This window comes from Leptonychotes weddellii, chromosome 6 (genome assembly GCF_054177405.1).
Source record: "Leptonychotes weddellii isolate Sample4059 chromosome 6, ASM5417740v2, whole genome shotgun sequence".
NCBI classification, from domain to species: domain Eukaryota; kingdom Metazoa; phylum Chordata; class Mammalia; order Carnivora; family Phocidae; genus Leptonychotes; species Leptonychotes weddellii.
This window is the reverse complement of record NC_138374.1, coordinates 17,652,984-17,676,714: the sequence shown is the minus strand read 5'-3', so window position 1 is coordinate 17,676,714 and position 23,731 is coordinate 17,652,984. Positions and strand designations below refer to the sequence as shown.

Here is a 23,731-nt window from a genome sequence, read left to right as displayed (position 1 = left end):
TTTTTTTTTTTAAGATTTTATTTATTTCTTTGACAGAGAGAGACACAGCGAGAGAGGGAACACAAGCAGGGGGAGTGGGAGAGGGAGAAGCAGGCTTCCCGCTGAGCAGGAAGCCCGATGTGGGGCTCGATCCCAGGACCCTGGGATCATGACCTGAGCCAAAGGCAGACGCTTAACGACTGAGCCACCCAGGCGCCCCCGTGTTGAAGGTTTTTAATCCGAATAATTTTAATTGCATTCAGAAACCTGCATATTAACAAGCTGGTCGGAAGGCAGCTTGGCATTCAGAGTGATACTGCTTTAATCTTTGAGATAAAATACATGGTCTGGTATTTTTGAGGATGTTGATGGACGGTATTTTTTAGATATTTTTTTTTAGTTCATTTTCACTGGTGGAGATAATTTAATGATCTCAAATAATTATTTTTAAATGCCTTAAAATAATATAAACCAGTAACTTTAGGATTCTCCCACCGACGGATATGCCTATTTTATATGGCGGGGTGTGTGTGTGTGTGTGTGTGTGTGTGTGTGTGTACATTAGGTCTGTGTCCTTGCCTGTAGAGAATATAGAAGTATCTCATGTATTATCTTTAAGGAGCTTGTAACCAAGTCATGGCATAAGGCAAAGAAAGCTGAAATATCTACTGAATGTTTCAAGATAGGATATAATTCTATATTCACAGTGTGTTGCTGATTGATGATGACGTTCTAAGGGCCAGCACTGTGGGGTACGAATGGTCTGAAAGAAGAAGACCAATGGGGCCCCAGTGTTTGGGGAAGACATCCTGGAGGGGTGGGATTGGGGGGGTCTTGAAGGAACGAGTAGGTTTTGGGTGGGTGGAAGTGAAATTACATTGAAGTTATATGCCGAGAAGACTCTGGTGGGATAAAGGAGACGAGGGTGGTTAAGAGAATAAGAATTTTATTGACTTGTGATGGGTAAAAGATTAGATAGGATGGTGGGTCCAGGTTTAGGAGGAGCCCAAAGTCAAGAAGGGAGGCTGACCCTTGAAACCACCACTGCGTTGTCATCGTTATCGACAGCGTATTATTAGCAGCTAACTTTTGTTGTGTGCTGACAACATGGTTCTAAGGGCTTTACATATAATTTATTTAATCCTCAAACAGCCTTATGAAATGCATAACAGTTACTATGTCCACTTTATAGCAGAGGGACTGAGACATAAAGAAGTTAAGTAACTTTCAGTTGGTAGGAGGCAGAGCCATTGGGGTTCAGATAGACTGAATCAGGCAGCCTGGTTTCTTTCAGAGCCTGTGATCTTCACCATGAGAGTTCCTCGTGAGATTGACATGGTCTCCCTTGGGTTGTGGAGGAGCCCAGCCTTTTGAGTCCGAGAGGCCTGGACTCCCATTCTGGCTCTACCATTTATTAGCTCTGACCTTGGAAGTTACTTATCTGAACCTCGATTACATTATTTATGAAGGAGGGATAATAATACTTGAGGGCTGTTGGGAGGATTAAATGAGATAACATACATAAATCACCCAGCGAAATGCCCAGCAGGGAGTAAGTGGGCAGGAAATGATAGCTACTGTGAGCTTATATTTCTCAAATATATCTAGGGCTATAAAGAGGTTGCTGAGAAGAAGAAGAAGGAATGGGGGTAAGAGATGATTCAGGTAGAATTTACTTGGTGTCACTTGCAATAATAATGAGCCAACCCAGATACCAGAAGCGGAATTCCTTCTTCTGGAGCATTCCAGGAATGGACTAAATTCCAGATGTGGTTCTGCATTGCTCCAACAACTAACTGCAATTTTCTTTGTCCTCCAGAATCTGGAGGGTAAAACCAGGACATTGCCATTGTACTGAAATTGAGCACAGAATCTGGTGCCAATTGTGCATTCCAGGGGCTGAAATCAGGATCTGCTGAAATGGGTGTCCTCGCTCTGCCGCCTCCGTCTTCCTAATGGCGCCAACCACAGATAATTGCCGCAGCTCAGAGAGAAAAAGAGATTTTTGAAAGTAGCATACTTAATAACTGTCTATAAAGTAAAACAATGCATGGGATAATTATAAATGAGACAGAGACATTTAAACAACACATTTAAGAGAAGAAAAAAAGAACAGCAGAAGAAAAACTGTGCCCTAAGATGAAATGTTAATTAGAAATATCACTCAGAGTCCATGGAGAAACCGTACTTAGCGCTTCTCACATTGGAGGGCTTACACATTCCAGACTTTTACATGGTAGTTTTTTTCTCTCTCTGGCATTCTGGGCTTGTAGAGTTTCTCTTAACGTTATGTCCTCCAAGAATTTCAAAAGTCATGGTGCTAATGTCTACAAAGAACAATTTCCTTTTCTGATTTGCAGTTTTCTTGGTTGTGATAAACCTGTTTGGCTCTTATCTCTGTGTCCTTGGTATCGTCCAACTTGGCTTCCTTGGAACCACTGAATGTTCTTTGTTGCTTTTAATCCAATATTGGTTTTGAAATTTGGAGATGCGAGAAGCTATCAGGAAAAATAAAAGTTAAAAAAAATATGCAGTGTGTCAGGCGCCTGCGTGGCTCAGTCAGTTAAGAGTCTGACTCTTGATTTTGGCTCAGGACATGATCTCAGGGTCATGAGATCGAGCCCTGTGTTGGGCTCTGTGCTGGGTCCAGAGGCCTGCTTAAGATTGTCTCTCTTTCCCTCTCCCTCTGCCCCTCCCCACCTCCCTCTCTTAAAAAAAAAAGTAGTATGTCTGAAAATGTGAAAATTTTATCAAAATTCCAGAGTTGCTGTAGAATTTTTAAGTTTTCAAATAAGGCTAGAATCAGATTGCTACTTGCAGACCTATTTGGTTCTAAGTGATATTTTGGAAAAGCTGGAGTATTGCCTATTGCTTATTTTGTAGATTTTCTTCCTTTCTCCTTCTCTCTCTTTTTTTTAGAAGTTTATTTATTTTAAAGTAATTTCTTTTTTTTTTTTAAAGATTTTATTTGAGAGAGAGAGAGAGAGCGCACATGAGAGGGGGGAGGGTCAGAGGGAGAAGCAGACTCCCTGCTGAGCAGGGAGCCCGATGCGGGACTCGATCCCAGGACTCCAGGATCATGACCTGAGCTGAAGGCAGTCGCTTAACCAACTGAGCCACCCAGGCACCCTTAAAGTAATTTCTATACCCAACGTGGGGCTGGAACTCACGACCCGAGATCAAGAGTTGCATGCTCTTCTGGTGCCCCTTATAAATTTTCTAATAGGTGATTTTTAGAACAGGGGCTCTTAAATAGTTGGGCCTCTGTTTTATGTTGCTGATCTTCATGTGATGGATGTCTGTCCAAAGGTAATGAGGTAGTCTGGCTGGTAAAGTAATGCCTTTCCAAATTGTTTTGCCTGAGGTGTAAAGGGTGTTCAGATCCTCCAGAGCTCACTGCTTCCCAGCCTAACCTATCAGACACTTTATTCCCAGTTCGTTGAACTAAGAGATGTATTTATTGAACACCTACCATGTGCTAGGAGCTGTCATAGCTACTGAGTGGTGAACAGAACAGGTGTGATCTTTATGGGTGGAGCCTATAGTCTAGTGAAGAAAACAGACATAAACCAAAAACGTACAGATAACTATTATGAAAGCATAAATTGAGATAAATAATATGAAGGAAAGAAAGGATTTCTTCCAAACCAAGGTAGGGAAATGGAACTGTGGGAATACTGAAAAGTTTATTCATACAAAACAGATTCCTATGGAAACCTAAACAAAGAGCAAAGATTAAAAATGATTATACAAAGCAATGTGTAGGTGTCAAGGCATTTAAATACATCATGTTGCCATTAATTGGCCTTGAGGGTGTCTCTAAAAAGAATTCTGTTTCAGGACCTGGTTGAGTCCATGGCCATGCTAAGACCATGAGCAGTGAAATCTTCTTGTAATCTGGTTTGCTTTAGTTAAAGCAGGTTCATACCCACGGCAGTGTCACTGGGGAACAGACGCCCTGAGTTAGGGCCATCGTGGAAAATGTCTGATTGAGTGACTTCTCCATTATTGTTTATTTCTGAAAAGATGTGGTTCGATTCTGGAAAGCATTCTTGGGTGTGCAAGGCCAGAGTGATCTGGGTTCTGCTGCTAGCTCCTTCAGTCGGTGCACTTGGCTTCCCCGAGACTAGGAGAGGTGGCATAGGAAGGGTTGAGCTTGATGACCTTAAGGAGTTTTTTTTTAGGATCAAGTTTTATTTTTTAAGACATGGGCAGTAGAAAAATGTTCCAGTAGAATCACTTTATACTTAATCAAGACATGACATTTTTATGGTGCGATGCTGTAGGAGCACTAGATTGGGAATCTGAAAGTTCCAGGCTCTGCAAGACCACAGATGCCTGGAATGTACTCTTGGAATGATCTGGTTTACACTTATTCAGACAGAGAGTGCAGGTGAGTTCATATTCCACTGCAATCCTTGCTCAGAGACAAGGAGGCTCCATAGTGGGTCAGCATGCAGGTTCTGGGTTTAAATCAAGAACATTCCACTAAGTAGCCATGTGCACTTGGGCAGGAAACTTGTCCTTCTTGAGCCTCAGTTTTTGCATCTATAAAATGGAAACTCCGTTTCTCATCCATACTCTTCCAGAGTTTGAGCAAGGATGAAGGGTGTATAAAGTGGTTGGCACAGTGCCCGGCACATAGTAAGTGCCCAATAAATGTTCACGGTCACTTCATTTTCCTTATTAATCATTATTATGGCTTCTGTTCTTGTGGTCTTTCAGTTGGGCATGTCACATAAGCCCCTCCGTCTTGGAATCCTGCCTGTGGTGCCTGCTTCAGCAGGTCACTTAGAAAGTCAGATGTAACTAGGGTAGGGTGAGGTGGTAGGACTGGCAGGTGGAAGCAGAAGGCTGGAGGTCTCCCTGTCTGCAGTTTGGCTGTTTTCTTAGGGCGGGTTTGGTGGAGGCTGGAAGGCAGGTCTGTCTTCCTGCAGCCCTGACGGACTGAGGCACATGCAGACACATCGCCCATCCAGGCAGACAGGCCCAGCCCGCAGATGGTTCATTTGGTGACTGTCATTCACAGCTCATGCCATGTCATGCCAGAGGCAGCCGGAGGGCATCTCCATCTCAATTTCATCTCCAGACTGACCCTGCCCCCCTTCAGCTGCCTTGTTTGAAATTGCCAGAGAAGGGCACAATGGGACAGCACCATTCTTAAAAACAATGATATAAACTAATTAAAAACAATAAAATCCAGAAACTGAGTGGTGTGTGAGAGCTGGGCACCTGTTGTCACGCAGGCTGTCCTGGGGGAGAGAAATTAGTTTGTTTGGCCAAACCGCTGGAATGTTCTTGGTGGGGGTGGAAGCTGGGGAGTGGGTGGTGGGTTTGTCCTTGGGTGTGTTGCCTCCTTCCGTGCAGATGGGCCTAGAATTTCTCAGGGGAGGAGGGATGGCACCAGCCGGGGAAGTCCAGAGGGCTGTTTTCCTGTCCAAGTGGCCCATTCATAAAATGCCTCCTCTTCCTTCTCCAGATGGCACTGGCCACTGCCCAGCTTTTCTGCACCTCAGGGGTTCATTGCTCTCGAAGCAGGGAGGAGGAGCGCTGTCAGCTAAAAGGAGGGTAGGAGCCTCCATCCTCCAAGCTCCATCCCTTTTACTACGTGCGGGGCATGATAGATGGCCTTGGCTGCGCTGGGTTGTGTGTTCAGCTGTGAGCCAGCATCTGCCAAGGGTGTCTGGCCAGTGGCAGGACTGACACACACGGTTAACCAGCCTGGCCCCCAGTGCTCCATCCCACGGTGGCTGTCACAGCGACAAGTCACCTAGGGTCAGGAGCCATGGGCACTAGGGGGAGGCCCGACCGACCATCCATGGCTCAGCTTGGGGGGGCCATTCACCTTTGCCCCAGTGTGGTCCACTTAGACTGGGGCCAATCAGTAAGGTCAGGAGGAGATGGGGGTCCTGGAGGGTCAGTTTGCCCAGTGGTTACATGCAAGGTAGAGCTGCACCCCCACCTTTTTCTCCTGTGTACTTCTCACCGCTGTTCCCCTTTGCTTTGCTTTCCACGTCTTTCTTGCAGTCTGTGTCTCTGATTCTCTCTCTAAGTTCTGGCATAATTGTAGATGTGATTTGTTAAAAGTCATGATCAATCTTGACTCCGTGTGCCGTGTGTCTGTCTGAGGGCAGTTGCTCAATGGGAGGGAAGCAGGGTACCTACTCTCAGTTCCTCACTGACCATGTAGGGATAGTCCTGGAGTGACTGCAGAAGGGATGCCTCTGCAGAAGGCATTTCACTCGGGGCCGCTCGAGGAGCTGGTGACAGAACTGGCCTCCCACCCCGGGAACACAGGGAACACAGCAAACACACGATCTCCCTTCACTGTCTGCACCGGACCTTCCCCTCCCCCGCTGACACCTGCAAGGAACTCTTCGTCCACCTATTTCTTACCTTTGAGTTCAGCTTCGAGAGGCCACAGGGAGAGATTCAGATGTCCCGTTCATCCTTTTATTGAGTGCTTCGTATTTAAGGATGGGGATCCCCAAGCTATACTGTATTTTTAAAGACAGTGCTGGTTAAAACAAGGAATGCTCTCTGCTAATCCTGTCCGCCTTCAGGTCACCTGCATGAAGTGTCAGTGATGTTGAAATTATTTTCACAGTTAACCCTTAAGGGAGATAAAGACAAACCTTGGAAGGTGGTGTTGGCTCCATCAGCCTCAGAGTCAGGCTTGGGAGGTCATCACGATGCTTTTTTTAACTTTTTATTTTGAAATAAATTGGCTTACAGAAAATTCGCAAAAATAGCAGAATTCCTGTATACTTTTGTTTTTTTTTTTTTTTAAGATTTTATTTATTTATTTGAGAGAGAGAATGAGAGACAAGAGAGCATGAGAGGGAAGAGGGCAGAGGGAGAAGCAGACCCCCTGCCGAGCAGGGAGCCCGATGCGGGACTCGATCCCGGGACTCCAGGATCATGACCTGAGCCGAAGGCAGTCGCTTAACCAACTGAGCCACCCAGGCGCCCAAAATTCCTGTATACTTTTCACCCTTGTGTTAGCATCTTACATAACCACGGTACCTTTATCAAAACCAAGAAAGGAATATTAGTACAATACTAGTAACCAAATTGTAGATGTTCCGCGCCCCCTGCCCCCAGAATTTAGCAATTTCCCACTAATGCTTTTTTTTATCCCAGGATGCAGTCCAGGATCCCACCTGGGATCTAAGTGTTGTGTGTCCATCCTCTCTTCCAGTGTGTGACAATTCCTATCTCCCTTTGTCTTTCATGACCTCGACACTTTTGGAAGAGCCCCGGGCCAGTCAATTTTGTAAACAAGGATCAGCTAGCTTTTTCAGTCAAGGGCCAGGTAGTAAATATCTTCAGCTTTGCAGGCCACATGGTCTCTGGTGTAGCTCCTCAGCTTTGCTGTCTAGCACAAAAGCCGCCCGAGATGATACATAAATGAATGAGTGCGGCAGTGCCCTTCATTTTTGAAAATAAGCAAAGATCCAGATTTGGCTGCAGTTTGCCGACCCTTGTTGGAAAAAGACCCTGGATTTGAGTTCGTCTCGTGTTCTCATGATTAGGTGTTCTCATCATGAGGTTTTGCATTTTTATTTATTTATTTATTTATTTATTAAATTTTTTTTTAAAGATTTTTTATTTATCTATTTGACAGAGAGACACAGCGAGAGAGGGAACACAAGCAGGGGGAGTGGGAGAGAGAGAAGCAGGCTTCCTGCGGAGCAGGGAGCCTGATGCGGGGCTCGATCCCAGGACCCTGGGATCATGACCTGAGCTGAAGGCAGTCGCTTAATGACTGAGCCACCCAGGCGCCCTGAGGTTTTGCATTTTTAAATAAGAATCCCACAGAGAGGATGTACATGACTTAATCACTTGGTTGAGGTGGTGGTAACTGTAAAGTTAGAAGGTGCTTTTTTCCTTCCTGTGATCAAGAATACGTCAAGGGAGATCCTGTAAGATGATGCAAATACCCTGTTTTTCCTCAAACTCTCACTTGCTAATTTTAGCACCCATTGGTGGAGCTTACATGCAATAGTTACGACTGTAGTGTTCCAATGGTGAATTTCTGTTCTACTCATTTCTTCTACATTTATTAATTGGAATTATTCCGTAAGGAAGAGCTGTTCTTTCTCCCCTATGAATGTGTTCATCAATTATTTATATCAGTGTGAACTCATGGATATTTCTTTTGGTTTTTTATTATGACGATCACAATTTTTGAAGTGGCTGCCAAATGTCATCTCTTTTGGACTTCTTGGCCACCCTCTTGATTTCATAGTTAGCTTTATTCTAAGTACAATTCTGTGGGCGTCCAGTAGCCTCAGACCCAGTAGGTCTGCATTTCATTAACTTGTTAATGGCAGAAGGCAGTTTTATTTTTCAGCCAAAGCACTGGCCAAGTTTACACTCCCAACCTACCATACAGCTGGGGAGTCGCAGTGGGAGGTCAGCCTTAGGGTGACAGGAGCCAGTTGGGAGCTGGTAATTCATTTTCATTAATCTTTCAGGTGGAAGAGGAGTTTGTAGTATTTTCTGGTACATTCTAGGTCAGGTTTAAATTGTGAGTGTAGTCCAAATTATGAGTTCTCCTTTCCCTTTTGCTCTTTAAGAGCATTCTTTTTTTTTTTTTTTAAGATTTTATTTATTTTTTAGAGAGCGAGCGAGAGAGAAACAGCACGAGAGGGGAGAGGGTCAGAGGGAGAAGCAGGCTCCCCGCTGAGCCGGGAGCCCGATGTGGGACTCGATCCCAGGACCCCGGGATCATGACCTGAGCCGAAGGCAGACGCTTAACCATCTGAGCCACCCAGGCGCCCCTAAGAGCTTTCTTTTTATTCTACTTGTTGGGAAGCTTTATTTAAAGGTGAAAAACCTTGCTTAGGTGCAGGTTTTAAAGTAAGTAGAGTTTCACTGCTTTTGTGTGCCCATTCCTAGATTAAAGTAAAATGTTAGTTTAAATGGCTCAATTAGAAAACCAAACAGATTTCCAAAATATAAGGCATGTGATCTTCTCTTAAGCACACAAGGAATATGCTGAGTCAGCTTTCTCAAGTAGGAGAAATTTCTATTATTCCTTATAATTAAAATTACTCCTTTAGTAACTCTATGGGAGATCAGGTGGACAGTCAGTGAGTATGGTTCTTCCATTTTTGTTAGCCCTGTAGATGCTTTTAGAAAATGTTCTTTATCTAGGGCTTTTTGGTCAATGATGATAGAAGGAAGAGAGAAAAATCAAGGCACGTTCTGTGACTAAGAACAGGGTTGTATTCCTTACTTCAAAAGATTTTTTAACTACTTAATTTTTGGAGAAAGGGTGAGTAAACTCACTCAGCTTTTAAAAAACTCCATAGAAAGATTTCTCCTACAGTGTCAATTAAGGAAAAACAAAAAGAAAAGAATTGTCATTTGCCCAAGACATTGTTGGAGTCAAAAAGAAAAAAAAAAAAAAAGAAAATGGGAACTTCTGATCTTGTCCTGGTAGAGAATTCACTAAAGCGGAACCTCATTACCCACAGCGTAATTTCTCCCTTCGTTAGGGTAGAAGTGTGTGTGCTACGGAGTCCTGTGGAAGTTCAGACAGGTTCCAGCTAGTAACGGAGAAGATGCATCCAAAACTTTGGCATGCTATGTCTACATAATTTGTTCATCTTGCCCAATTGTAGAATTGGGTGAAAAGCCGAGATATCAATAATTTTGTGTAATTCACAAAAAGGAATCATAGACTTTTTCACTATGTGTTTATTTCACTGTCTGTGAAGCAGCCTAATTAAGTTGTTTGAGTCAGATGTAGAGCTCTTGATGCTCAGGGCCACCAAAACAATCACTCGCAAAAAGTAACGTGAAGGAGACAAGAGAGCTGCTGGTGGTATATCTCATGACTGTGGTAGATCCCCCAGCGTCTTGAGAAGTGAGTAGATTAACAAAAGCTCTAGCACAAGTTCCCAGATCTGCCTCTCGGAGCCTGAAACGAAGCGGTGACGTCATTTGTGAAATGTATGGTCATTTGTCAGGGTGCCTGGGTGGTGCAATTGGTTGAGCGTCTGACTCTTGGTTTTGGCTCAGGTCATGATCTCAGGGGTTATGGGATCAAGCCCCCAGCTCTCTGCTCAGCAGGGAGTCTGCTTGAGATTCTCTCTCCCTCTGTCCCTCCCCCCACCTGCACGGGTGTGTTCCCTCTTTCTCTCTCTAAAATAAATAAATAAGTAAAATCTTAAAAAAATAAAATGTATGGTCATTGGTAAAAGGAGGTGATTGGATCAGCTATTGGCTTGGGAAAGACATCGTGTGGGCCTTTCCTGGAAGCTCAGCCCTTTCACATGTGACCTTATGGATTCATTGCCATCCTGTCCTTGGCGGGCCTGTCAAAAAGAAGTTATTTCGAAAGCCTGTTGCTGATTGTACATTTCATTCCATCAACTGCTCCATGCATTTCATGTAACTGCTGGAGGCCTCTGAGATAAGAGTGGAAACTTATGTACTGCCCTTCAGAGAGGTGGGTGATCTATTTTCGACTTGGAGACGGGTGACAAACCTGTCTTCTGTCAGGTCAAACTCGCAGGGACTTTCTTGTTTTCTGTCCTCTGTTGACAGCTCTGTCTGTGTTCAGAACGGTCATAGGGTAGCTGAAAGATAACTGTGGCATTTAAACACCTAGATAGGAAGGGGTGTGGAATGTATTTTTCTTTGCTATTTTAGTTAGTAAGTTCCTAGTAGTTCATAGTGAGAGGTGAAGAGGAGGGACCTCTGGGAGGGTGGGCAGGCAGAGATGCCAACTTCAGGTTTGGCAGGCATAGAGGGAGAGACGTTTCTACCATTGGTGAGTTTAGTGCCCGGAAGGGAATGGCTGGAAGGAAAATGGAAAATAAAGGTAGAGTTTGAGGTGGCCTTGGGTGGGGAAGATATGGAGGTAGGATAGAGGTAATGAGAAAGGCAGGGCTATTTATTTCTTTGCATGCTGCATAAAACATAAATTACAACTCTTGCACCAAAAATTTGCATTTCTCTATATGATACATAATGTGAGAGTTTGTTTTAAAAACATAGAGGTGCAGGCTATTGTGATGACGAGGTCTTCAGTGCTCACCCGTACTTAACAGAAATGGCCACGTAGTTCTGGTGGGAACCGTTTTAAATGCAATCTGAATTCCCAGCGTCGTGTGTCCACATTTATTAGCCATGGAGCCTTGACAAGTTCTTTACTTTCTTTATCTGCAAAATGGAGTCAGGTCTACCTGCCTGCCTCACAGGACTGTTATGAGGGTCCACGTTACAGTGTTATACTATGTTGTCAGGGCTCTTTAGATATTTTGTAAAACCTGTAATAGAAACTGGGGGGGGGGGGGTCTCACATCCAGACCTTACTTCCCTCTATTTATTTATAATAGCTAATGGTTATTTCCCTCACCTCTCCTTTATTGAAGGTCATGGCTTCCTTTGAGATTCTTTTTTTTTTTTAAAGATTTTATTTATTTATTTAATTGACAGAGAGAGACAGCGAGAGAGGGAACACAAGCAGGGGGAATGGGAGAGGGAGAAGCAGGCTTCTCACCGAGCAGGGAGCCTGATGTGGGGCTTGATCCCAGGACCCTAGGATCATGACCTGAGCCAAAGGCAGTTGCCTAATGACTGAGCCACCCAGGTACCCCTTCCTTTGAGATTCTGATTGAAGTATGGGTCTCCTACACACACGCCCCCCCCCGCCCCCCCCAATTTAGCATAGAATGTCAGGGATTCACAGTCTGAAGCCCAGCTACGAGCCTCTGATTTGACTGGTTTTCTTTTATGGAAATTCCAGTTTGATCTGTGAGAGAACTAGGTTTTTACAGATGCCTGACATTTGGAATTTTCTGCTTGTATGCATTTTTCTAGATCATTTATTTTTCCAGTGGAAGAAAGCATTATGTGTATCCCAAGTATAAGCTCATTGCTTTTCTAGTACTGCCCTGGCTCAGCTGCATACAGCAAGACTGTCAGCTAGCATAAAGCAAGACTGAATTTAACAAAAGGAAAAGCTGAGTGAGTCATAGGGTACTGAAAGTAGTAAGATATTAAAAATACATAAATTAAAGTCACTCAAATCGTATTTCCTTTTCCGACCTCAAAAATGTCATAGCTATCCAGAAGGTTCACACTTTTTCAGTGATGAGCCCAAACAGTGCGATTTAAATCATCCATGATATATTTATAGCTCAATGATTAAGTTGGATGATATGACAAAACACTTAAATCGTATTTATGGTCATTGATGGTTTTACGCATTATCAGACAGGAGCATAGTTACACCAAATTAAAGGGAGACATCCCTTCCAGACATCAGTTCAGTCATTTCATGGGAAAAAATAAATCTAAATGAACAAAAGATGTTGTGGTATTAACTCCAATGTGATGGTATAACAAGTTTCCCCAGTTAATTAGTAACACATATTGTAGAACAAATGTTTGAGACAGAAGTCTCATGTTTTTGCATAACAGAAAGAACCCTGTACTAGAAGTTGAGCTGGAAATCAGCTCTGCCCCCACATTGCTGTGTGACCTTGGGCAGATCGCTGCACCACTCTGGAGCTGGCCGTACAAGGAATGAGACTGCATCTCTCGAGGGAGAGATTTCTTGCAGTGCTAACATTTTGTGACTTAAATCTAATTGTGTGATGGCTGCTTTTGAAAAAAAAATGTTCCATCAACATTAACATAGATACAGAAAAATGGCCAAATTGTATGGGCAGAGCTCATTGAATTTTTACCCTTCTGAAGAGTCCTGGATTAAGAAATAAAATGTTATCAGTATTCTAGAAGTCCCTGCTTGTTGTCTCTGGTTCTTGAGGGTTACTCCTAAATGGAGAGAGATGGGGAGAGAGAGAAAGACAAAGGGAGAGGGAGAGAGAAAGACAGAGGGAGAGGGAGAAAGGGAGAGAGAGAAGGAGGGGGATAGAGAGAAAGGGAAGGAGAGATGGGGGAGAGAAAGAGGGGGAGAGAGAGGGAGAGAACTGAGGTGCTAGTTTTTAGAAATTTGGGAGTCTAACAGTAAAAATCAAAAGCTTTATTCATTAGGAATCCCATTAATCCAGCCCACAAATGCCTAGCCACTATTTTAAAATCCAAATAGCTCAGAAAATGGAAAGTTTTTAGCAAAAATTTGGCAACAAAATCTTACCTGGAAGGATGAGCAACTGTTTGTAGTCTTTACTTATGCTACACCACGTGACTGTCAGGCACGCGTGTGACGATAAGGTGCAGCCTGGCCCCCTCGGGGGTGTAATGTACAACATATGTGTCATGCTGCTTCTTTGAACTCAAATAGATGTCAAATTCCAAAACAAATCTGGCCCCAAGGATTTCGGATGAGGGACTATGGATTTAAGCCACAGCATAATTATTTGTAAGAGTGAACACTTTACCTTTTTTATTGCTTAGATTTATATGATTTTTATCTGAAAAGTAAAGCAGATGCAATTCTAGTTAACTACCTGGTACATTATTAGACATTTCTCTTCCAACCCTACATTTTTTACAAATAAACTTTTATTTTGGAATAATTCTATGTTGATTGAAAAGTTGCAAAGAAACTGTACAGAATTCTCATACAGTTTTCACCCAGCTTCCCTTAATGTTAACAGCTTATATATGAACATTTGTCAAAACTAAGAAATTAACGTTGGTATAATACTATTGGCTAAATTATAGATATTGTTCTCATTTCCCCAGTTTTCTCACTAATGTCCTTTTTCTCTTCTGGGAATCCCATGTGACACTCAGTTGTCCTGTCCCCTTTAGTCTCACTCTGTGACAGTTTCTCAGTCTTTTCTTATTTTTCATAAGCTTGCCAGTTTTGAAGCCTACTGGACAGGAATATTGTAGAATGTCTTTGAGGCATTTGTTTGCTTGCTTGCTTAAATTTTTTGTTTGTAAGCTTTTAAAATTAAACTTTTTATTGAAATCACTGTAGATTCACATGCAGTAGTATGAAGTAATAGAGAGAGGTCCTGTGTACCCTTTACCCACTTCCTCCCAAGAGTGACATCTTGAAAACTATAGTCCAGTGCACAACCAGGTCATTGACACAATCAAGATACAAATCAAGATACAGAATCAAGATACAGAGCATCTGTCATCCAGCCCAACTCTTGCACCTCTTGGTTCAGTGCATGAGGTCTCCCAGAGGTGAGGCTCTGCTTCAGGGAGGACAGGGATGAGCAAAAGAGGCAAACCTGTCCTCATGGAGCTTAGCTTCCAGAAGATAGGCATGGACCAAAAAAGGCATGTACAGAGAATAGAATGTCAGCAAAGAAGTGGTTGAAGAAAAATAAAGCAGACTAAGGACTCAGAGAGAGGAAGAAATCCAGAATATTAGCTTCTTTTGGCAATCTTGAGCCTTGGTCATATGGGACCAGCCTTCCCTCCTAGCATGGGGCAGGCCCGGGGTTTGGGGTGGGGGTGGGGGGCAGGAGCTTTAGTGGAGAACTGCTTAATCTGTGTTTTGCATTGAAGTCATGTACAACTGTTTAATATCCTGTTTGTTGGAAATCCATGGTAGTGTTCTGTGCTGTTAGTGGGTCTTTAAAAATCTGGCGAGTTTGTTTTAAGTAAAATTGCATTGAGAGACTTGCTTCTGTTGCTTCTAGTTCCACACTGTAGAGTCTGGCCAGACAGTGATGGCATTTTGTGAATTTGTTGTTGTTCTTTTAAGTACACTCTGCACTCAACATGGGGCTCAAACTCACAATTCCAAGATCAAGAATCACATGCTCTACCGACTGAGGCATCCAGGAGCCTCGGCGTTTTGTGAATTTGGGACAACAGACATAGTGTATACGCCCAGGTAGAAACGGTGTTTCTCTTTCTCGGTATTCTTGGTATCATCAAGAAGCTGTGACATAATCAAAGGGAGGGGGAGGTTTGGGAGTGCAAATATTTAGAATGGGTTTTTTACCTCTTTGTCAAATCATGTCACTCATAAAAGAGATTTTGTCATTTTAAGTGCTTCCAGATGATGGGTATTAAAAAAATACTTAAGTAGGGCTTTCAGATGACTACATTGAATGGTATCAATTATTTTAAAGCCCTGGAAATGAATGATTTCGAACGAACAACCATAGCCATTTTTTTATTGTGGCAAAATACATGTAACCATTTTTAAGCTTACAATTCAGTGGCATTAAATACATTTACAGTGTTGTGTAGCTAGATATCCACACTGTTTCCTTAACTTTTTCATCATCCCAAGTAGAAACTCTGTACCCATTAAAAACTAACTTCCAGTTCCTCCTTTCCCCAGGAGGCCCTAGTAACCTGGAGTCTACTTTCTGTCTCCGTGAATTTGCCTAATTTAGGTATCTCATATAAACGGAATCATTAAGTATTTGAACTTTTGTGTCTGGCATATTTCACTTAGCATAATGTTTTCAAGATTCATCCATACTGTAGCATGTTTCAGAGTTTATCCCATTTTGTGGCTGAGAATTTTCCATTGTATGTATTTTGTTTATCCAGTCATCCATTGGTGGACACATGGATTGTTTTTCTACCTGTTGGTTATTGTGAGTAATGCTGCCATGACCATTGGTATAAAAGTATCTGTTTCCATTCTTTTAGGTATGTACCTAGGAGTGGAATTGCTGAATCATATGATAATTCTATGTTTAGCTTTTTGAGGAACTGCCAAACCATTTGCTACAGAGGTTGTACCATTTTACATTCCTGCCAGCAGGGAACACATCCTCAAAAATACTCATTAGTATTATTATTTTTTTTAAGATTTTGTATTTATTTATTTGAGAGTGAGAGAGAGCATGAGATGGGGAGGGTCAGAGGGAGAAGCAGACTCCCTGCTGAGCAGGGAGCCCGATGTGGGACTTGGACCCGGGACTCCAGGATCGTGACCTGAGCCAAAGGCAGTCGCTTAACCAATTGAGCCACCCAGGTGCCCCAGTATTATTATTTTTAAAAGATTTTATTTTTAAGTAATCTCTACACCCATTGTAGGACTTGAACTTACAACCCTGAGATCATGATTCTCATGCTCTACTTGACTGAGCCAGCCAGGTGCCCCCAAATACTTGTTATTTTTATTTGTTTTTTTTTTTTTTTTTTTTTTTAAGATTTTATTCATTTATATGAGAGAGAGAGAGAGAGCACAAGCCAGGGAAAAGGCAGAGGGAGAAGCAGACTCCCCGCTGAGCAGGTTAACCCCCACCCCCCACCCCCCTCTGCGCTGCAGGGCTCAATCCCAGGACCCTGGGATCATGACCTGAGCCAGCGGGAAGGCAGATGCTCAACCACCTGAGCCACCCAGGTGCCCTTGTTTGTTTGTTTTTATAATGGCCATCGTAGTGAGTGGTAAGTGTTACCTCATTATGGCTTTTTGATTTGCATTACTCTAATAAATAATGATGTTGAGCATCTTTTCATATGCTTATTGGCCACTTATATATCTTCTCTGGAGAAATGTCTGTTCAAGTCTCTTGTCCTTTGCCCATTTTTGAATTGAGTTGTTTGTTTTTTGTTATTGAATTGTAGGATTTTTTTTTTAAGATTTTATTCATTTTTTTTTTTTTTTTAAGATTTTATTTATTTGACAGAGAGAGACACAGCAAGAGAGGGAGCACAAGCAGGGGAGTGGGAGAGGGAGAAGCAGGCTTCCCGCTGAGCAGGGAGCCTGATGTGGGGCTCGATCCCAGCACCCTGGGATCATGACTTGAGCCGAAGGCAGATACTTAACGACTGAGCCACCTAGGCGCCCAAATATTTTATTCATTTATTTGACAGAGAGAGAGGGAGCACAAGCAGGGGCCGTGGGAGAGGGAGAAGCAGGCCTCCCACCGAGCAGGATTTCTTTATATTTTCCGGATATTAATTCCTTATCAGATATATGATTTGCATATATTTTCTCCCATTCTGTGGGCTGTCTCCTCACTCCTTGATCATGTCCTTCGATGTGCAAAAGTTTTTAATTCTTATGAAGTCCAGTTTGCCCATTTGTCTCTTGTTGCTTGTGCTTTTGGTGGCATATCCAAGAAGTCATTGCCCAATCCAAAGTCATGATGTTTTCTCCTAAGAGGTTTGTAACTGGGGCCCCTGGGTGGCTCAGGTGATTGAGTGTCTCACTCTGGGTTTCGGCTCTGGTCATGATCTCGGGGTCCTGGGATTGAGCCCCATGTCAGCTCAGCACTGTGCGTGGAGTCTGCTTGGGATTCTTTCCCTTCCCCTCTGTTCCTCCCCCTGCTCATGTGCTCTCTCTCTCTCAAATAAGTAAATAAATAAAATCTTAAAAAAAAAAGAGGCCTGTAGTTTAGCTCTTTGATCCATTTTGAGTTATTTTTTTATATATTGTATAAGGTAAGGGTCCAACATTTTTTTGCATGTGGACATCCAGTTTTCCCAGTACTGTTTATTAAAAAGTTGGCCCTTTCCCCATATAAATGAGGTTTCCTCCCTGGACTGTCTATTTCATTCCATTGGTTTATATGTCTGTCTTTATACCAGTACCACACTGTTTGGATTACTATAGCTTTGTAGTAAGCTTTCAATCAGAAAGTGTGAGTCTCCCAGCTTCATTCTTCTTTTTAAAGATTATTCAGGGTCTGTTGAGATTCCATATGAATTTTAGGATGGATTTTTCTATTGCTGCCAAAAATTTCATTGAGATTTTGATAGAGATGGCATTGAATCTGTAGATCACTTTGGGTAGTATTGACATCTTAACAATATCATTAGGTTTTCCAGTCCATGTACATGGAATGTTTTTCCATTTATTGATGTGTTCTTTAATTTTTTTCAGCAGTGTTTTGTAGTTTTCAGTGTACAAGTCTTTCATCTGTTGTTTTTGATGCTATTGTAAATGGAATTGTTTTCATGATTTCCTTTATGGTTTGTTCATTGCATAGTGCATGGAAATGCAACTGATTTTGTGTGTTGATTTTGTACCCTGCAACTTTATTGATTTGTTGATTGGCTCTAATAGGTTTTTTTGGAGTGTGGAATTTTTAGGGTTTTCAACATATTACATAATTCCATCTGCACACAGAAATAATTTTACTTCTTCCTTTCCAATTTGAGTGCCTTTTATTTCTTTTTCTTGCCTAATTGTTCAGACTAAAACTTCAGTACTATGTTAGATAGAAATAGTGAAAATGGGCATCTGTCTTGATCCTGATCTCAGGGTAAAAGCTTTCAGTCTTTCATCATTGAGTATGATCTTAGCTGTGAGTTTTTCACAAATGCCTTTACTTTAATAGAAGTTCCCTTCTGGTCCCAGTTTATTGAGTGTTTTTATCATGTTGAATTTTGTTGGATGCTTTTTCTGCATCAATTGAGATGATCATGTGCTTTTTTCCCCCTTTATTCTGTTAATATGGTATATTACATTGATTGATTTTTGTATGGTGAGCCATCTTTGCATTCTGGAAATAAATCCTATTTGGTCATGGTGATAAGTCTTTTAATTTGCAGCTGAATTCAGTTTGCCAGCATTTTATTGAAAATTTTATATCAACATTAATAAGGAATATTGGTCTTTAGTTTTCTTTACTTGTAATATCTTTAACTGGCTTTGGTATCAGGGTTATGCTGGCCCCATAGAATGAGTTAGGAAGTGTTTCCCCCCTCATCAATTTTTTGGGAGCAGTTTGAGAAAGAATGATGTTACTTTTTCAAATGTTTGGTAGAATTCCCCAGTGAAGCCTTTTGATCCTGGGATTTTCCTTGTTGGGAGGTTTTTGATTAATGACTCAATCTCCTTACTTGTTACAGGTCTTCTCAGATTTTTCAGTTTCTTCATGGGTCAGTTTTGGCAAATTATTTGTTTCTAGGCATTTGTCCATCTCAATTATGACTGTTTTAAACTGAACTTTTGGCAAATTAGTTACTTTTTTTTTTTTTTAAGATTTTATTTATGTTTTTGAGAGAGAGAAAGAAAGAAGGAGAGCGTGGGTGGGGGTAGGGGGGAGAGAAGCAGGCTCCCCGCTGAGCAGGGAGCCTGATGCGGGACTCAATCCCAGGACCCTGGAATCATGACCTGAACCAAATGCAGACACTCAACCGACTGAGCCACCCAGGTGCCCTAGGTACTTCTGTTTTACTGAATTACTTTCTTGCCTAACAGTGAAACTCTCTATGGTTTGTTATTTCTTTTTTTTTTAAGATTTTATTTATTTATTTATTTGGCAGAGAGAGACACAGCGAGAGAGGGAACACAAGCAGGGGGAGCAGGAGAGGGAGAAGAAGGCTTCCTGCTGAGCAGGGAGCCTGATGCGGCGCTTGATCCCAGGACCCTGGGATCATGACCTGAACCGAAGGCAGACGCTTAACGACTGAGCCACCCAGGCGCCCCGGTTTGTTATTTCTTTATGAAGTAAAGTACCAAGGAATATGAGGGTTTCAGTTGTTTGTATTGTTGATGATGTGTGTTCTATTTTGTCAAATATATAATATTTTACTGTGTGTCTTATGTCCCACTAAAAGTAGGAAAGTGTATATAAGACTATCAGCCTATATAAAAATGCTTCCAAACATACTAGTGACTCATAGTTTAGATTACAGGGTTTCTGTGGCATTTTGGGGAAAATATCATTATTGACTGACAATTTCCCTACTCTTGGTAACTGACCTTGTTTTTTTTGCTTGTTTGTTTATTTTTAGTTTACTTGGTACAAAGGAATGAACCAGTGATGTATTTGGCCCCAGTTTAAATTTCTCAGTTTCTTTTCAGCAAATGGGTCAGACAGAGCCAAGAGGAGCAACCCCCATCTGTGTGGTACGAGAGGCTTTGTGACTCTCCTCTGTGCTTCCACCTGGTCCTCATGGTTGGTGTTTTCTCATAGAGACTTATTCGTTTATCAGTTATTTATTGAGTACCTGCCATGTGCCAAACATTGTTGTAGCCATAGATTTCCCAATGATATCCACACAGAAGTACACAAAACAGGCAGCTTCCTGTGTGGTTGGAAGAACCGGGGGATAAACCAAAACCAAAAAGCAGCACTGGTCCTCAAAACGAAGACGGTTCTGCCATTCACACTGTTCTGTTCCTATGAATGGAGTCACTCCATTCGGAGGCACTGTTATCTTGGCTGGGGCTGGGTTGGCCCCTGTGTTGGAGGCTTGAGTAGCTACCTTGAAGGGGAAGAGGACCCTGATGAAGCAGTAGGGGAATTTGTTCAGGGCCTTGGAAGCCTTCCAGGCTTATGTGTGAAAGGTGATATTCTCACCATGGAGGAAAATCCAGTGGAATGGATCTAATCATTTCACTGCACTCAAGCAATGACTGCAGAGAGAGACAGATGGAGAGAAGAGTTGTGGTTTGGATTCTGAGTAGCTCTGCTTGCAGTGAAGAGCTGATGATGCTTTGGGTTAAAATAGTCATTTCCAAACCATAGGCCTTTCAACAACAGCTCACTGGATCTTACCATAAGAGGGTGATTAGTTCTATTAGAATGTACCTTAGTATTGCATCCTAATCTGATACCACGAGAACTGACTGGTGCTTAACTTGAGAGTTCCTACAATTTTGAAGTACATTTTACTCAAGGAGTAGGAATAACTCTGGCCAGCGGTCTCCTACAGTGAGTCACATGTGTCAGGAAAGATATACTAGCAGAATATCATGTCCATGGTTCAAAGATTGTGCCTTTACCTCTTGAGTTACATGTTCATTGAGAGGACAGGTTTGAATTTTTCAGGTATTGTTGCTTCAAATGGTTTCTTTTTATTTTTAAAGATTTTATTTATTTATTTGACAGAGAGAGACACAGCGAGAGAGGGAACACAAGCCGGGGGAGTGGGAGAGGGAGAAGCAGGCTTCCCGCCGAGCAGGGAGCCCAATGTGGGGCTCGATCCCAGGACCCCAGATCATGACCTGAGCCGAAGGCAGACGCTTAACAGCTGAGCCACCCAGGTGCCCCCCCTTCTTTTTTTTTAAGATTTTATTTATTTATTTGACAGAGAGAGACACAGCGAGAGAGGGAACACAAGCAGGGGGAGTGCTTCAGAGGGTTCTTAAGACTTCCATATGTGATTGAATTTCTTTAGGACATTCTTAGACAGAGACTGAGATGATATCCCAGGGTGCAGAAATCACTAAGTTTTCCAGCTCCAGCTAAGTTGATGACCCAGAGTCCCCTGCAGTTTAACTGAGGTGCTTTATTCATCTGCTGCCTGGAAGCCCAGGACTGGAAATTTAACACGGAATAAATAATTAAATCTCGGCTTCCACAGGTATAGAGGGCATAAATAATCCAACTGCCTGCTGCCCGGGCATTCCGTATCTTGAGCCATTTAGATTTAATGCCCAGGCATTCACTTGTAACTGAATATGTCAGAATGCGGCTCCTGCCCAGGACAGGGAAGGGGTGTTGTTTCAAAGCAGTGTGCTTGCTTGTCTGCTGGAAAGATGCCTCCATCCTCTGACTCCTCTGGAGACCCTTTGCTGGCTTGGTCTCCAGGGAAATTCATCTGTTCCCTGCCCAGGCCTGAATACCAAACACTATAACCCAACTCCTCTTCTGGTTAAATGAGGGAGGTATTATATTGAAGGGAGGCCCAGGAAAATAGCTCATTTAATTGGAGATGTTTGGGGAAACAGATGAGTTTGCTGTTGAGGGAGGACCTTTAAAACTTTATTCTCAGAGTTAAGAGTTTGAACCTGAGACCATCTGAGCATTGGGGAGTGGCTGAACATTGGTGTCATTTTCTGCTTCAGTAGCAAATCTGGCGAAGGGCACTGAGGGTGAGTAATCCATTTTCTGGTGACCAAGGTGGGAATGCAACATTGGTTCTAATTACGTTTGCATCACTTATACGGCTTTGCACATGGTAGAGATTTAATAAAAGTCTGTTCATTGAGCAAGAGAAAGAACACTGATGCATTGTGATGATTGGCACTTACTAGCTGTTGTCCTCTCTGGTCCAGTGTCGCTCCCGGGGACGTCCCCAGACCAACAGCATTGGCATTGCCTGGACCCTAGTTAGGAATGAAGATTCTCAGGCCCTGTTCCAGACCTGCAGATGTGCATCTCTGGGGAGGACGCGTTTAAGAAATCCTCCAGTGATTCTGATGCCCATTAGAATCTGAGCAGCTGTGGCCCTAGACTTGTGTCAGGCAGGCAGGGCACTTACGAATGCTACATATACTCCTTCCCTCTCTCAGTAGGATGTTACTGCAGCTGATTGCAAGAGAATTATATTTCAAATCTTACATGTACATGTTTCTTCCCACAGCTTCTCACTCAGGACACAGTCTCCTGGCTCTTTTCTCCAGATCTCATGTTTCCAGATTCTATGCTCTGTCTTTTCTAGGACAATAGTGATGGGTGGGGTGGGAAGCATCCTTCTATTTGCTGATCGCCAGAAGGAGGATGAGCTATCATGTCAGACACTTATCGGGAACATGTCAGCCCACTGTGTGCTAGGCCTGAGCCACAGGGAACAGGGCACAGTCCCTGTCCCCAGGACCTCAGGAGCTCCAAAGGAAGCAGGGAGGTGTTCAGTGCTGGGTCAGGTGAGGAAGGCACTCACTTGGCTGTGTCTGGGAGTGCCGAGATTGGCCAAGCTCAGCCTTGGGCCAGGTGGGATAGGAGAGGCTTCATGGAGGAAGTGCTGTCTGGATCACCTCTTTTAGGACAAATAAGGTGGCAGCAGGGTGCAAAGAGGTAGGGGCAGAAGGGAATTTTAGGTGGAAGGGGCAGCACCCCTGAAAGCAAACTCTAGAGAGGACTTTATTCAGCTTTTGGAGACTCTGTATTTACTCATCAGTTTTACCTTTTTTTAAAATTTTATTTATTATTATTATTATTTAAAGATTTTTCTTTATTTATTTGACAGAGAGAGAGAGTGCACAAGCAGGGGGAGTGGCCGGCAGAGGGAGAGGGAGAGGGAGAGGGAGAGGGAGAAGCAGGCTCCCTGCTGAGCAGAAGCTCATTCCCAGAACCCCGAGATCATGACCTGAGCCGAAGGCAGACACTTAATGAATGAGCCACCCAGGCACCCCTCAGTTTTACATTTTAAATTGAGTTATAACGTGCATGGAATAGAGTGCACAACTCTTAGGTTTGCAGCTCGATGGAATTTTAAACATGTCCTCACCCTTGTAACCACCGGCCAGATCAACATATGGGACATTTCCAGGCTCCCAAGAGGCCCTTCTAGTACACAGGCTCCTCCCCCAAGGGAAACCCCGTTCTTACCTCCATCCTCATATATTCGTTTGCATTGGGGACCTTTTTAGACTATAAACTCCCAACAAAAAATTTGTCCTGGTTAGCCAAAGACCCTTAACAGACCAAATACGGCTCCAGATGATGTGTTTTGCTTGGCACATACTTTTTTTTTTTTTTTTAAATTCATTGCTAATGCTTAAAAATTGGGATTTCACATAATAATAGAAAGATCTGGCAATACTGGGCTCATGTACCTTGGTGGCAACACTGCGCTAAATCAGGTAGGGGTAGTCCCCCTGAGGATGGGGCATCCACTACCCACTGCTCCCCATTGCTCACTCCTAGCTGTACTTGTCACCTGCCTGGCCCTGTGGGCATCTGAGTTTGCAGTCCCTACTTTTAGGTACGATTTTGTTTCCTGGTTTGGGACCTCCTTAACCATTTTCATTCATTCACTGGCATTTATTGAGCACTGACTATGAGCTAGGCACATGCCAGGTGTTGGGAATACAGAGGTGTTCACGGCAGGAAGATGATGCATTATTTGTTGGCTTGCGATGCAGGTGACCAGATGTGTGATAGAGTCCCGTCTTTGTGAGTTCACTTCTCACTGCCCCCTCACATGCCTCCCATGC

General features: G+C 43.0%; 1 protein-coding gene and 1 long non-coding RNA gene across 6 annotated transcripts in view; one reads left to right on the top strand and one right to left on the bottom strand.

The window, feature by feature from the left end:
* Positions 1–23,731, top strand: part of RBM20 (RNA binding motif protein 20) — a 185,373-nt gene that overhangs the window by 27,789 nt on the left and 133,853 nt on the right. The window lies entirely within an intron of this gene.
* Positions 21,034–23,731, bottom strand: part of LOC145722021 (uncharacterized) — a 4,200-nt gene continuing 1,502 nt past the window's right edge. The window contains exons 2-3 of the long non-coding RNA XR_014146056.1: positions 21,827–21,901; positions 21,034–21,110 (exon numbers count right to left, since the gene is read on the bottom strand). This is a non-coding gene — a long non-coding RNA (uncharacterized LOC145722021). The remainder of the gene's footprint in view (positions 21,111–21,826; positions 21,902–23,731) is intronic.